This window comes from Rutidosis leptorrhynchoides, chromosome 5 (assembly GCF_046630445.1).
Source record: "Rutidosis leptorrhynchoides isolate AG116_Rl617_1_P2 chromosome 5, CSIRO_AGI_Rlap_v1, whole genome shotgun sequence".
Taxonomy (NCBI): domain Eukaryota; kingdom Viridiplantae; phylum Streptophyta; class Magnoliopsida; order Asterales; family Asteraceae; genus Rutidosis; species Rutidosis leptorrhynchoides.
The window spans coordinates 400,550,060-400,559,809 of record NC_092337.1 but is presented as its reverse complement, the minus strand read 5'-3'; positions in this window follow the sequence as shown (position 1 = coordinate 400,559,809).

Below are 9,750 nucleotides of genomic sequence, written 5' to 3'. Positions count from 1 at the left end.
GCCTACATAATGGCTTCCAGGATGCAAGATTTTAAACAAGATCCTTCACAATCCTATCCTTATGGTCGCCGCTTGACGCTTCTGTTCAAGCATCTCAACGCACTGAACCTCACATTTCCCTCAGGAACCAAATGCATCATCACCCATGCTTAATAGAGCTACTTTCAATTGTTGTATCCTCCATGCATATTTTTATATATGCATTACTATGTTTCATGATTGCTTTGAATAAAATGTGTGCCTATTGTGTTTTAATATATATGTTTCTCCAATATGCACAATTTAAGGGGGAGTTTTGTTATAAGGGCGAGCTTAGTTCTAAGGGGAGCAAGCCTTTTTGCTTCGATAAAAGGGGGAGAAAGATGGATACAAGTGATTGTTAACACTTGCGTATTTATAGCAAAATGTCCCTCATCACTTGTATGTTTGTCATCATCAAAAAGGGGGAGAATGTTGGTTGAATGTGGGTTAATGCACTAAACGATAAACTTAAGTATGATTAACCAAAGAATATGTTTTGATGATGACACATACATATGCATAAGTGATGACTGACATCTTAACATAAAACACGCAAGGTCACTAATCCATACTTTATCTTGCAAACGACCAAGTCAAACATAGGTTAAAGAATGAAATTAAAACTTTATCTAAACACACGGTCGAGGTACGGTCGACCGCATAGTCAACCGTGAAAACCCAAACTGAATTGCAACGCAGTTTTGTGAAAACAAGTTGCACGGTCGTCACCACGGTCAACCGCAGTGCGACCGCAGTTCTCTCTGTTACCATTTTCGACCAAATAAAGTCTGACTAATTCCCGACATCTATAATTCATGAAACTTTTCTCAACATGCTTAGAATAGATGCCTTCTTCATACTCAACCGAGTTTTGGTCATAAAAACACTAATTGTGATTAATTACGCCTAATGACATCTTAATGACAAATTAACCAAGATTAGGCATAACACATAAGTGTTAATCAACAACTTGTGATCTTAATTCTTATCTAGATATCCTTAGTCTAATCATCAAGTACCAACACACTTAAGCCAATGTCACTAGAATATTGATTGCTATTAGAAATGACTTAGTGATTAATCAAGGCTAAATAAGGAACAATGCTCTCAAGGTTAACTAGTAATGACTTGTAATCCTAAAATATACTTAGATACATTTAGGATGGTCACTAAGTCCCAACTAGAGATTGCTCTTCCCTTGTGCATGTGTTGGACATTAATGTGTGCTTACACATTAATCATGTAATGTGTTATATTGCACATTAAACTTATTAAGTGCTTGAATTATAAGTTGTGCAAGTATCTATATGATTGATCCTGGAATAACTATCTCTTGCTATGTGAGTATTACTTGCTACTTGCCAATATGCTTAATACTCATAAACTTGTCAACTTGATTAATATGTTTGCTATGTGCTCATTAGTTAGGATTCAAGTAACTAACCTACTCCAATAGATTAAGTGTAAAATGGTTCACAGTGAAAGTATAGTCAATTGTCTATTTGATCTAGTCTAAGTAACTAAGGGTGATTGCTTATGACTTAACTTTGATGTCTCTACATGCTTCATGATTATCTTATAGAGACATTGTTCAATTAATCTCTAACTAAACTTAAAAAAGATCATGACTTGTGATTAATTGAAACTAGGAAGTTAATGACATAGTGACTAGTCTTTAGAATTGAACCAAAGACATTAATGTGACTAACTAAGTCTTGACCAAACTGAAATTTCCCTAAATATCAATCAAGACACTTCTCCAAGAATGTTGGGTTTACCACTTTTGGAATGATTAGTCACTTTCATACATTAAGACCAAATCTCACACACTTAATATAGTACTTGTATAGGATGTTTGGTTTCTTTTGCAGGTGTTAGAAGGAGTAAAGGTGCCAAAATGTGGTGTTCAAATTTGAGTCAAACGGCTATACAACGGATACCTAATTTGGACTGGAGCACGCACGGTCGCACCACGGTCGATCGTGCAGGCAACCGTGTGTCAATGGCTATTTTTTGAATCTCACTATAAAAGGCAAACATTTAAGAGCATTTGAAGCTGACCCTCTTGCATATTTCAAAGGCTTATCTCCAGTGATCACAAGTGCATCAATTACTACTCAAATGTGATCAAACAAGAGAAGATTCTATGATCTTATAGATATAGAATTGGGTTATTGTAAACTTACTAATCAAAATCATTTATCTTGTGAGTTTACTTAATGTAATGTTGTCCTAGTATTGTGTTAGCATCATCATTGCAAAGTGTATAAGTCTTGTAACTTCAATTAATAGAAGCACAGGCTAGCTTAGTGATCTACTTCCTTAAAGGGACTTAGGAAGTTGATTATTCTTATTTGGAGATTAATACTTGTCCATGGTGAAGACAAGTTGATCTAGGTTGGAGTTGATCTTTCATAGGGAAAGAAAGATTAGCTTTGTTGTCTACCAAAAAAGTTGAAGACTTGTAAATCGGATCTCCACCGGGTTTGGAGAAAAGTGCTTAGTGAACCAACAAATCCCGATTAGTGTAATCGGGGAGTGGATTAAGGTAGATTAGTTAACATCCACCCGAACCACTATAAATCCTTGTGTCTATGTTATTTACATTACTTCATTTATCATTTTGAACATATACACTATACACATCAAGTTTGAGTTGAGTTGGTTGATCAAAGTTAAATCGAATTTGGTGATCAATCAAAAAGGTGTTAAAACGTATTAAGTAACTATTCACCCCCCTAGTTACTTACAGTTATTTTCAGTGAAACTACGAGAGAACAAGTTAGGTGGTGGATCGTGGAAGTTATACGAAGTGGTAGTGGTGGAAGGAGCATGCGAGGGTAGGGAGGAACCGTAAGGAAATGAAGTTTCATAGAAGGTAACGTGGCGTGATAATATGACTTTGTTATTGGAGAGATCAAGGCAGTGATAGCCTTGATGATTTGATGGGTATCCAAGGAAGATGCATGGAGTAGAACGGGGAGCGAGCTTGTTGGTTGTGTTTAGATGAGGGTAACAGAGGCAACCGAAGACACGTAGACTGAAATAATTTGGTGGATTTTTGTAGAGTGTTGTGTGAGGAATATCATAGTTAATGTCGGAAGTTGGCAGAAGATTTAGAAGATAGGCGGCCATGTGTAGTGCCTCTGTCCAGAAAGTTGGAGGTAGGTTTGCTTGAAATAGGAGGGTGCGGATTAAGTTATTTACGGTGCGGATCATTCTTTCAGATTTGCCGTTTTGTTGGGAAGTTTGGGTGCAAGATAGTCGAATTTGAATGCCATTTGATTGGAACAGTTGGTGGAAAGGGGTGTTATCGAATCCCCCCCCCCCTGATCACATTGGAAAGCTTTAATTTCAGTGTTGAATTGTGTTCTAACGAATGTGCGAAATTGTAAAAATATATTGAATACTTCAGATTTATTGCGTAACGGATACACCCATAAATAATGAGAATAATTATCTAAGAAAATAACATAGTATTTGAAACCACTAAGAGTCTAAGACTTAAAACTGGAGAATTCCATAAATCAGAATGAATAATATCAAATGCAGAAGTAACATGCGAATTAGAACTACTGAACGGAAGTCTCACATGTTTTCCTAGCTGGAATGCATGGCAGAACTCGGGAGGCTTCGTTTTGTTACAAGCTATGTAGTTATTAGAAACAAGACGACGGAATGATTCAACGCTGGGATATCCGAGGCGTTGATGCCAGGTAGTGGAGGTAGCGAGGAGAGCATGTTGAACATGTGTAGATGACTGAGGTGTGAGCGGGTAGAGATCTACGGTGATGTCACATCGGAGGAGTAGGCAACCAGTCAAGTAGTCTTTGACAGAAAAACCAAACTCGTCAAAACAAACAGACACTTTATTATCACGGGCAAAACGACGAACAGAAATAAGATTTTTTACGATGTTGGTGTTATAAGTACGTTAGAAAGGTGAAGTGGTCAGTGGATATTAGGCAACATGCAATGACCAGTGTTAGTGACAGGAATGGTGTTCCCGTCACCAACGGCAACCGAAGGGTACATGCAATAATTAAAAATTGTACTCAAATAATTATTGCTAGAGGTAAGATGAGAAGAAGCACCTGTGTCCATGGTCCAAGCTGCATCACTAATATTTTATGGAGTCATCGTGTTAAAAATCTGCGGACTGGACTGCTGCATTATGGGCTGCGTATAGGGAGCCTGATGAGGCCCAAAGCTGGAAGAAGAAGCATGGCCCTTAAGAAGTTGTTCAATTTGTTTTTGCTGGGCTTGAATAATACTAATTAATTGGGAATGTCCGTAAATATCATTTGACATACTGTTGTTGTTGGAGAGCCCAAAATTCCACATTGAACAATTGTAATTATAATTGACGTACGGCGCAGACTATTATATCTATATATTATCTAGATTTGTGCTTTTCAACAGAAGAATCACACAAGCAGTTTCCGTTTTCTTCTTTTTCTTTTTTTTTTGATGATGTTGACAATACGATACCGTGAAGAAAAAAAGAAAGGACAAGAAATATAGAGGCTAGAATTATGTTGTGAGATGCTTTTGTTCTTAAATGAGATATGACAAACACTGAGAATATAATAAAATTGAAACACGTATGCAATAATACTGAATTTTGGGAATTAGCTAGTATGATGTGCAATATGAAATGCCCCGTCCTAATCCATCCGGACGAAGTCCATATCGATTATAAACGATTCATAATAGTTGATTACATCGTGAGGTACTTGACCTCTATATGATACATTTTACAAACATTGCATTCGTTTTTAAAAGACAAACTTTCATTTACATTGAAAGTTGACGACATGCATACTCTTTCAAAATATATCCAACTATAATCGACTTAATAATAATCTTGATGAACTCGATGACTCGAATGCAACGTCTTTTGAAAAATGTCATGAATGACTCCAAGTAACATCTCTAATATGAGCAAATGCACAGCGGAAGATTTCTTTTATACCTGAGAATAAACATGCTTTAAAGTGTCAACTAAAAGGTTAGTAAGTTCATTAGTTTAACATAAATACTCATTTCAAAATTTTAATAGACCACAAGATTTCATATTTCCATTTCTCGTAAACATACGTCCCATGCATAGAGACAAAATATCATTCATATGGATTGAACACCTGGTAACCGACATTCACAATATACATATAAGAATATCCCCACCATTCCGGGATCCTCCTTCGGACATGATATAAATTTCGAAGTACTAAAGCATCTGGTACTTTGGATGGGGCTTGTTGGGCCCGATAGATCTATCTTTAGAGTTCGCGTCAATTAGGGTGTCTGTTCCTTAATTCTTAGATTACCAGACTTAATAAAAAGGGACATATTCGATTTCGATAATTCAACCATATAATGTAGTTTCAATTACTTGTGCCTATTTCGTAAAACAGTTATAAAAACAGCGCATGTATTCTCAGTCCCAAAATTATATATTGTAAAAGAATTTAAAAAGGGAGTAATGAAACTCACGCATATAAATATTGTAAAACAGTTATTAAAACATTTGAATGTATTCTCAGCCCAAAATGTAAAGAGTAAAAGGGATCATATGAAACTCACCATACGGTATTTTGTAGTAAAAATACATATGACTATATTGAACAATGTAGGGTTGACCTCGGATTCACGAACCTATATCATTTGTATATTTATTAATATACATAGGTGTAATTGAACACATAAATATATATATAAATATAATAGTTATATCATTTTTTTATGTTAATAACATAGATGTTTTATATGTTCATTTTGTATATAAAAAAAATTGTATTAAATTTTTGTTATGTTATAAGTGTTAAATATATATATTTATGTATTTTATTTGTTTAACAAAACAGTAGTTCTAATTATACTCAATTAATATATATATATATATATACATAATAATAACTTTAATAATCTACTTATGTTAATAATAACTCTATTAGTGCTAATAACAATGATATTTATAATAATACTTGTAAAGATATTAATTTTACTGTTTACGATAGTTATGATATTAATGATCTATTAATAATAATAATATCCTTATTAAAAATGATAGTATTAATAATAATAATGACATTGTTAATAATGATACTTTTGCTTAATATTAATAATACAAATAATAATAATAATAATAATAATAATAATAATAATAATAATAATAATAATAATAATAATAATAATAATAATAATAATAATAATAATAATAATAATAATAATAGTGTTAATACTAGTAATATTAATTGTAGATAATAACTAGTAAAATAATAATAATAGAAATAATAATAACAATAAGTTGTACCTTTGTAGCATTAAAAAGACTTAAAGTGCCCAGGACTGGACTCGAACCCGCAACCTCCCGCTCACACACAAACACCCTTGACCATCCATCTAATTTTGTTTATCTGATTTATTCCACTGCCCAAGCCTATTTAACTAGTTTTAAAGAGCCCAACCATTAACCATCTTCGGCCCAACAATTAAATGGATCCTCACGGCCCAATTTCCTTGCAACCCATTTATTTTGTTAAGTGGATCTCAAACCCAACAATTATATCCGATCCAAAAATATAAATGGATTATGGTTTTGGTAACTGTAATCGGCATAAAAAAAAAAAAAAAAAAATTCGCCGTTCACTTTAATATCCCATCTCTCTTCCTTTAGCTTATTTCTAACCTTTCCCTTATCATCTCAATCCCCAAATCACTCAATGATTTCTTTTATTTATGATCAAACACAATCAATCATCTAGGTAATCTGTATTCATTAATATGATTGATTTTATAATTTTCCCCTAAATTGATTTAAAAAAAATCGAATCGTCTATCCGTCTGTCATCAACTTTCTGATTCGTGGTTTCACCTTTTGGTTCGGTTCAATCTGAAATTGGTTTCATTCATGGCTGCAACGCTGCAACAGTGCATCTGTATCTATTCTTATGTTTATTAATATTTGTTAGGTATGCTTTTTACACAATCTAAGTTATTTACCAATTCATTAAATTCTATTTATTTAGTATGCAAAATATGTACTTGTTATTGAAGTTATTAAATTTGATATGCTTTTTGAATTATTTTTGTAAAACTCAAATTATTAATTCTGATAAATATTCTGTATGTATTTTTAATAATTAGTTTGAGCTTTGGAATTATTTAGTTGAAATCTAATTTATTAAATTTGAATTTGTTAAAGTAATTAGATGACAAAGATTTGTATATTGATGACCTGTTTATTGAGTGGAGGCTGAGCAGGAAGTGTTCAATGAGTAGTAAATGAATTTAGAAATCGACTAGTAACAATGGGTAGTTTGGAGGTCCTGGTTTTCGTTGCAGGTTGAACAGAATAGTATAGCAGCAGTAAGTAAGAATCATTATATAATGGTTCTTGGTTGTTATGGGTGGCTTACGGTTGAGCAGTGACAGGAAAAACAAATCCTTATATAGCAGTAGCAGCAGTGGCGGTTAATAATGATGGTTGTGGTGGTTAAATGGTGGTCGATGGAGGTTGTTTTGAAGGTATGTTGATGGTTAATCAGATAGCAAACGATTAAGTGTGTTTGTATCCGGGTTTGAGTCGAAGTGATCTTCTAGTAGTGGTGAATATTTGTTATAAATTCAGAGAGTAAGTATGGTCATACAGCTATGCATTTTAGTCGGGTTAAAGTGATTGTGAATACGTTAGAGGTGGTTGTAAAGTTATATGCAAGTGTATGTAAACATATACATATATATATATATATATATATATATATATATATATATATATATATATATATATATATATATATATATATATATATATATATATATATATATATATATATATAAAGTCTCATGTTATGACAAGTTGATAGATTAGCATATGAATAAAATAATTTACTTAAACGTGTTAAACCTATAGTAAAGCAGTCACCATATTACTCGTCGTTATTATTTGTCTATTATATAAAGTTGTATGCATGTGGACTAATGATTGAAAGGATGTGTCCACTTACAGCCAATTTGTGGGGAGTCAGTGTTTTGTAATTGATATTTGGTACAGGTGATGAAAGATTTCAATTACACCAAAAAATTTGTTTTATAGCCGGGATGACTTATTTTAGGCATGTTAAATCAAAGAAAATAAATAAAGTAGACAAGACATTAAACAGAATAATAAATAAAATAAAAAATTGTATCGTGATGTTTTAATAATATTTATAATTATCCGAAAATGATTATTTAGTTTTACTATTTAATAATATAAGTTTATTAAATAAATTAATAAATATTGTTAATATTAATAATATAAATTCTAATAATAATAATAATAGGAGTAATAATAATTTTTCTATTAATAATAATAATAATAATAATAATAATTAATAATTACACAAAAAAATGATACATATAATATTATTAATTATAAATATAATAACAATATTAGTGCTAAAACATATTACTAACAATAAGTAATAATATCTAACTTTTAATATTTTTAAGATAATATTAATAATTAATACCAATACTAATATTAATATTGAATATAATAATGAAAGTAATAATAATATTAATATACAATTATGTTTCATCTTGTATTATATATGTATATATATATATCATTACTTATGTACTATATAATATATTATGTATTAATTTTTATCGAATAATTATTATCTATATATTCAAAATATATTACAATATAGTAATCATAAAATAGTTTTATTTTTTTTAATAACACTTTTTATCTTGTGTAATATTTTACACAATTAACTCAATTGATTAAGTTATACCTTATTGTTGTAATTTAGTATATAAACTTATATTCATATAAATATATCTAGTTACAACAAACATTCGTGAATCGTCGGAAATAGTCAAGGGTCAACGGAATATATGAAAACAGTTCAAAAATTTAGAGACTCAACATTACAGACTTTGCTTATCGTGTTGGGTTTGGCTTAAGATCAGGTTAAAATTTGGTCGGAAATTACCGGGTCGTCACAGTACCTACCCGTTAAAGAAATTTCGTCCCGAAATTTGAGTGAGATCGTCATGGCTAACAATAAATATGTTTTCCTGACAAGTATGAGCTGATCAAAAGAGTTTTATCATCATTGTGTAATATGGATAAAACAATTCGATTATTCGAAGAGTACGAATGAAGCTATCACCAAAGATTGAGATAGAGATTTAACTTTTGACGTAGTCATGATTAAATTTAGAAAATAAGGTGTTTCTTTACTTTTGACGTTGTCTTGGTGAAATTCCGGAATTCCAGGGATTTAAAAGAAAATCTTCGAAATCCATAAGATTTGATTCTTCGGCGAATAAGGAAATTAGGATCTCTCTAATTAAATGCGGAGATCTTTCTTGCTTCCTCTATCAGACATTTTACTATAAATTAACTTTTCCCGTTCCATTACTTTTACCATTCCTATACTCAATTCCCAAATTCAAAAGATTGTGAAAATGCTTAATCTAGTTCTGATCTTTGTCCTTATCTTGACTATCGTAACAATCATTTTTCCTTTTTCAACTTCCACCAGAGGAATCTATTTTCTTCTATTTCGCCATTGGGGTTATAGTGTTTTTAATTCTCCCGTGTCTTTATGTTGCGATAAACATTGATATACACAGTTTGTAATTTATGCGTTGTTATCGGGCTTTATATCTTCCCTTATACTTCGAAGTCCTTGCTCATGTTTTCTATAATCATTGTCATCCCCAGTTAAT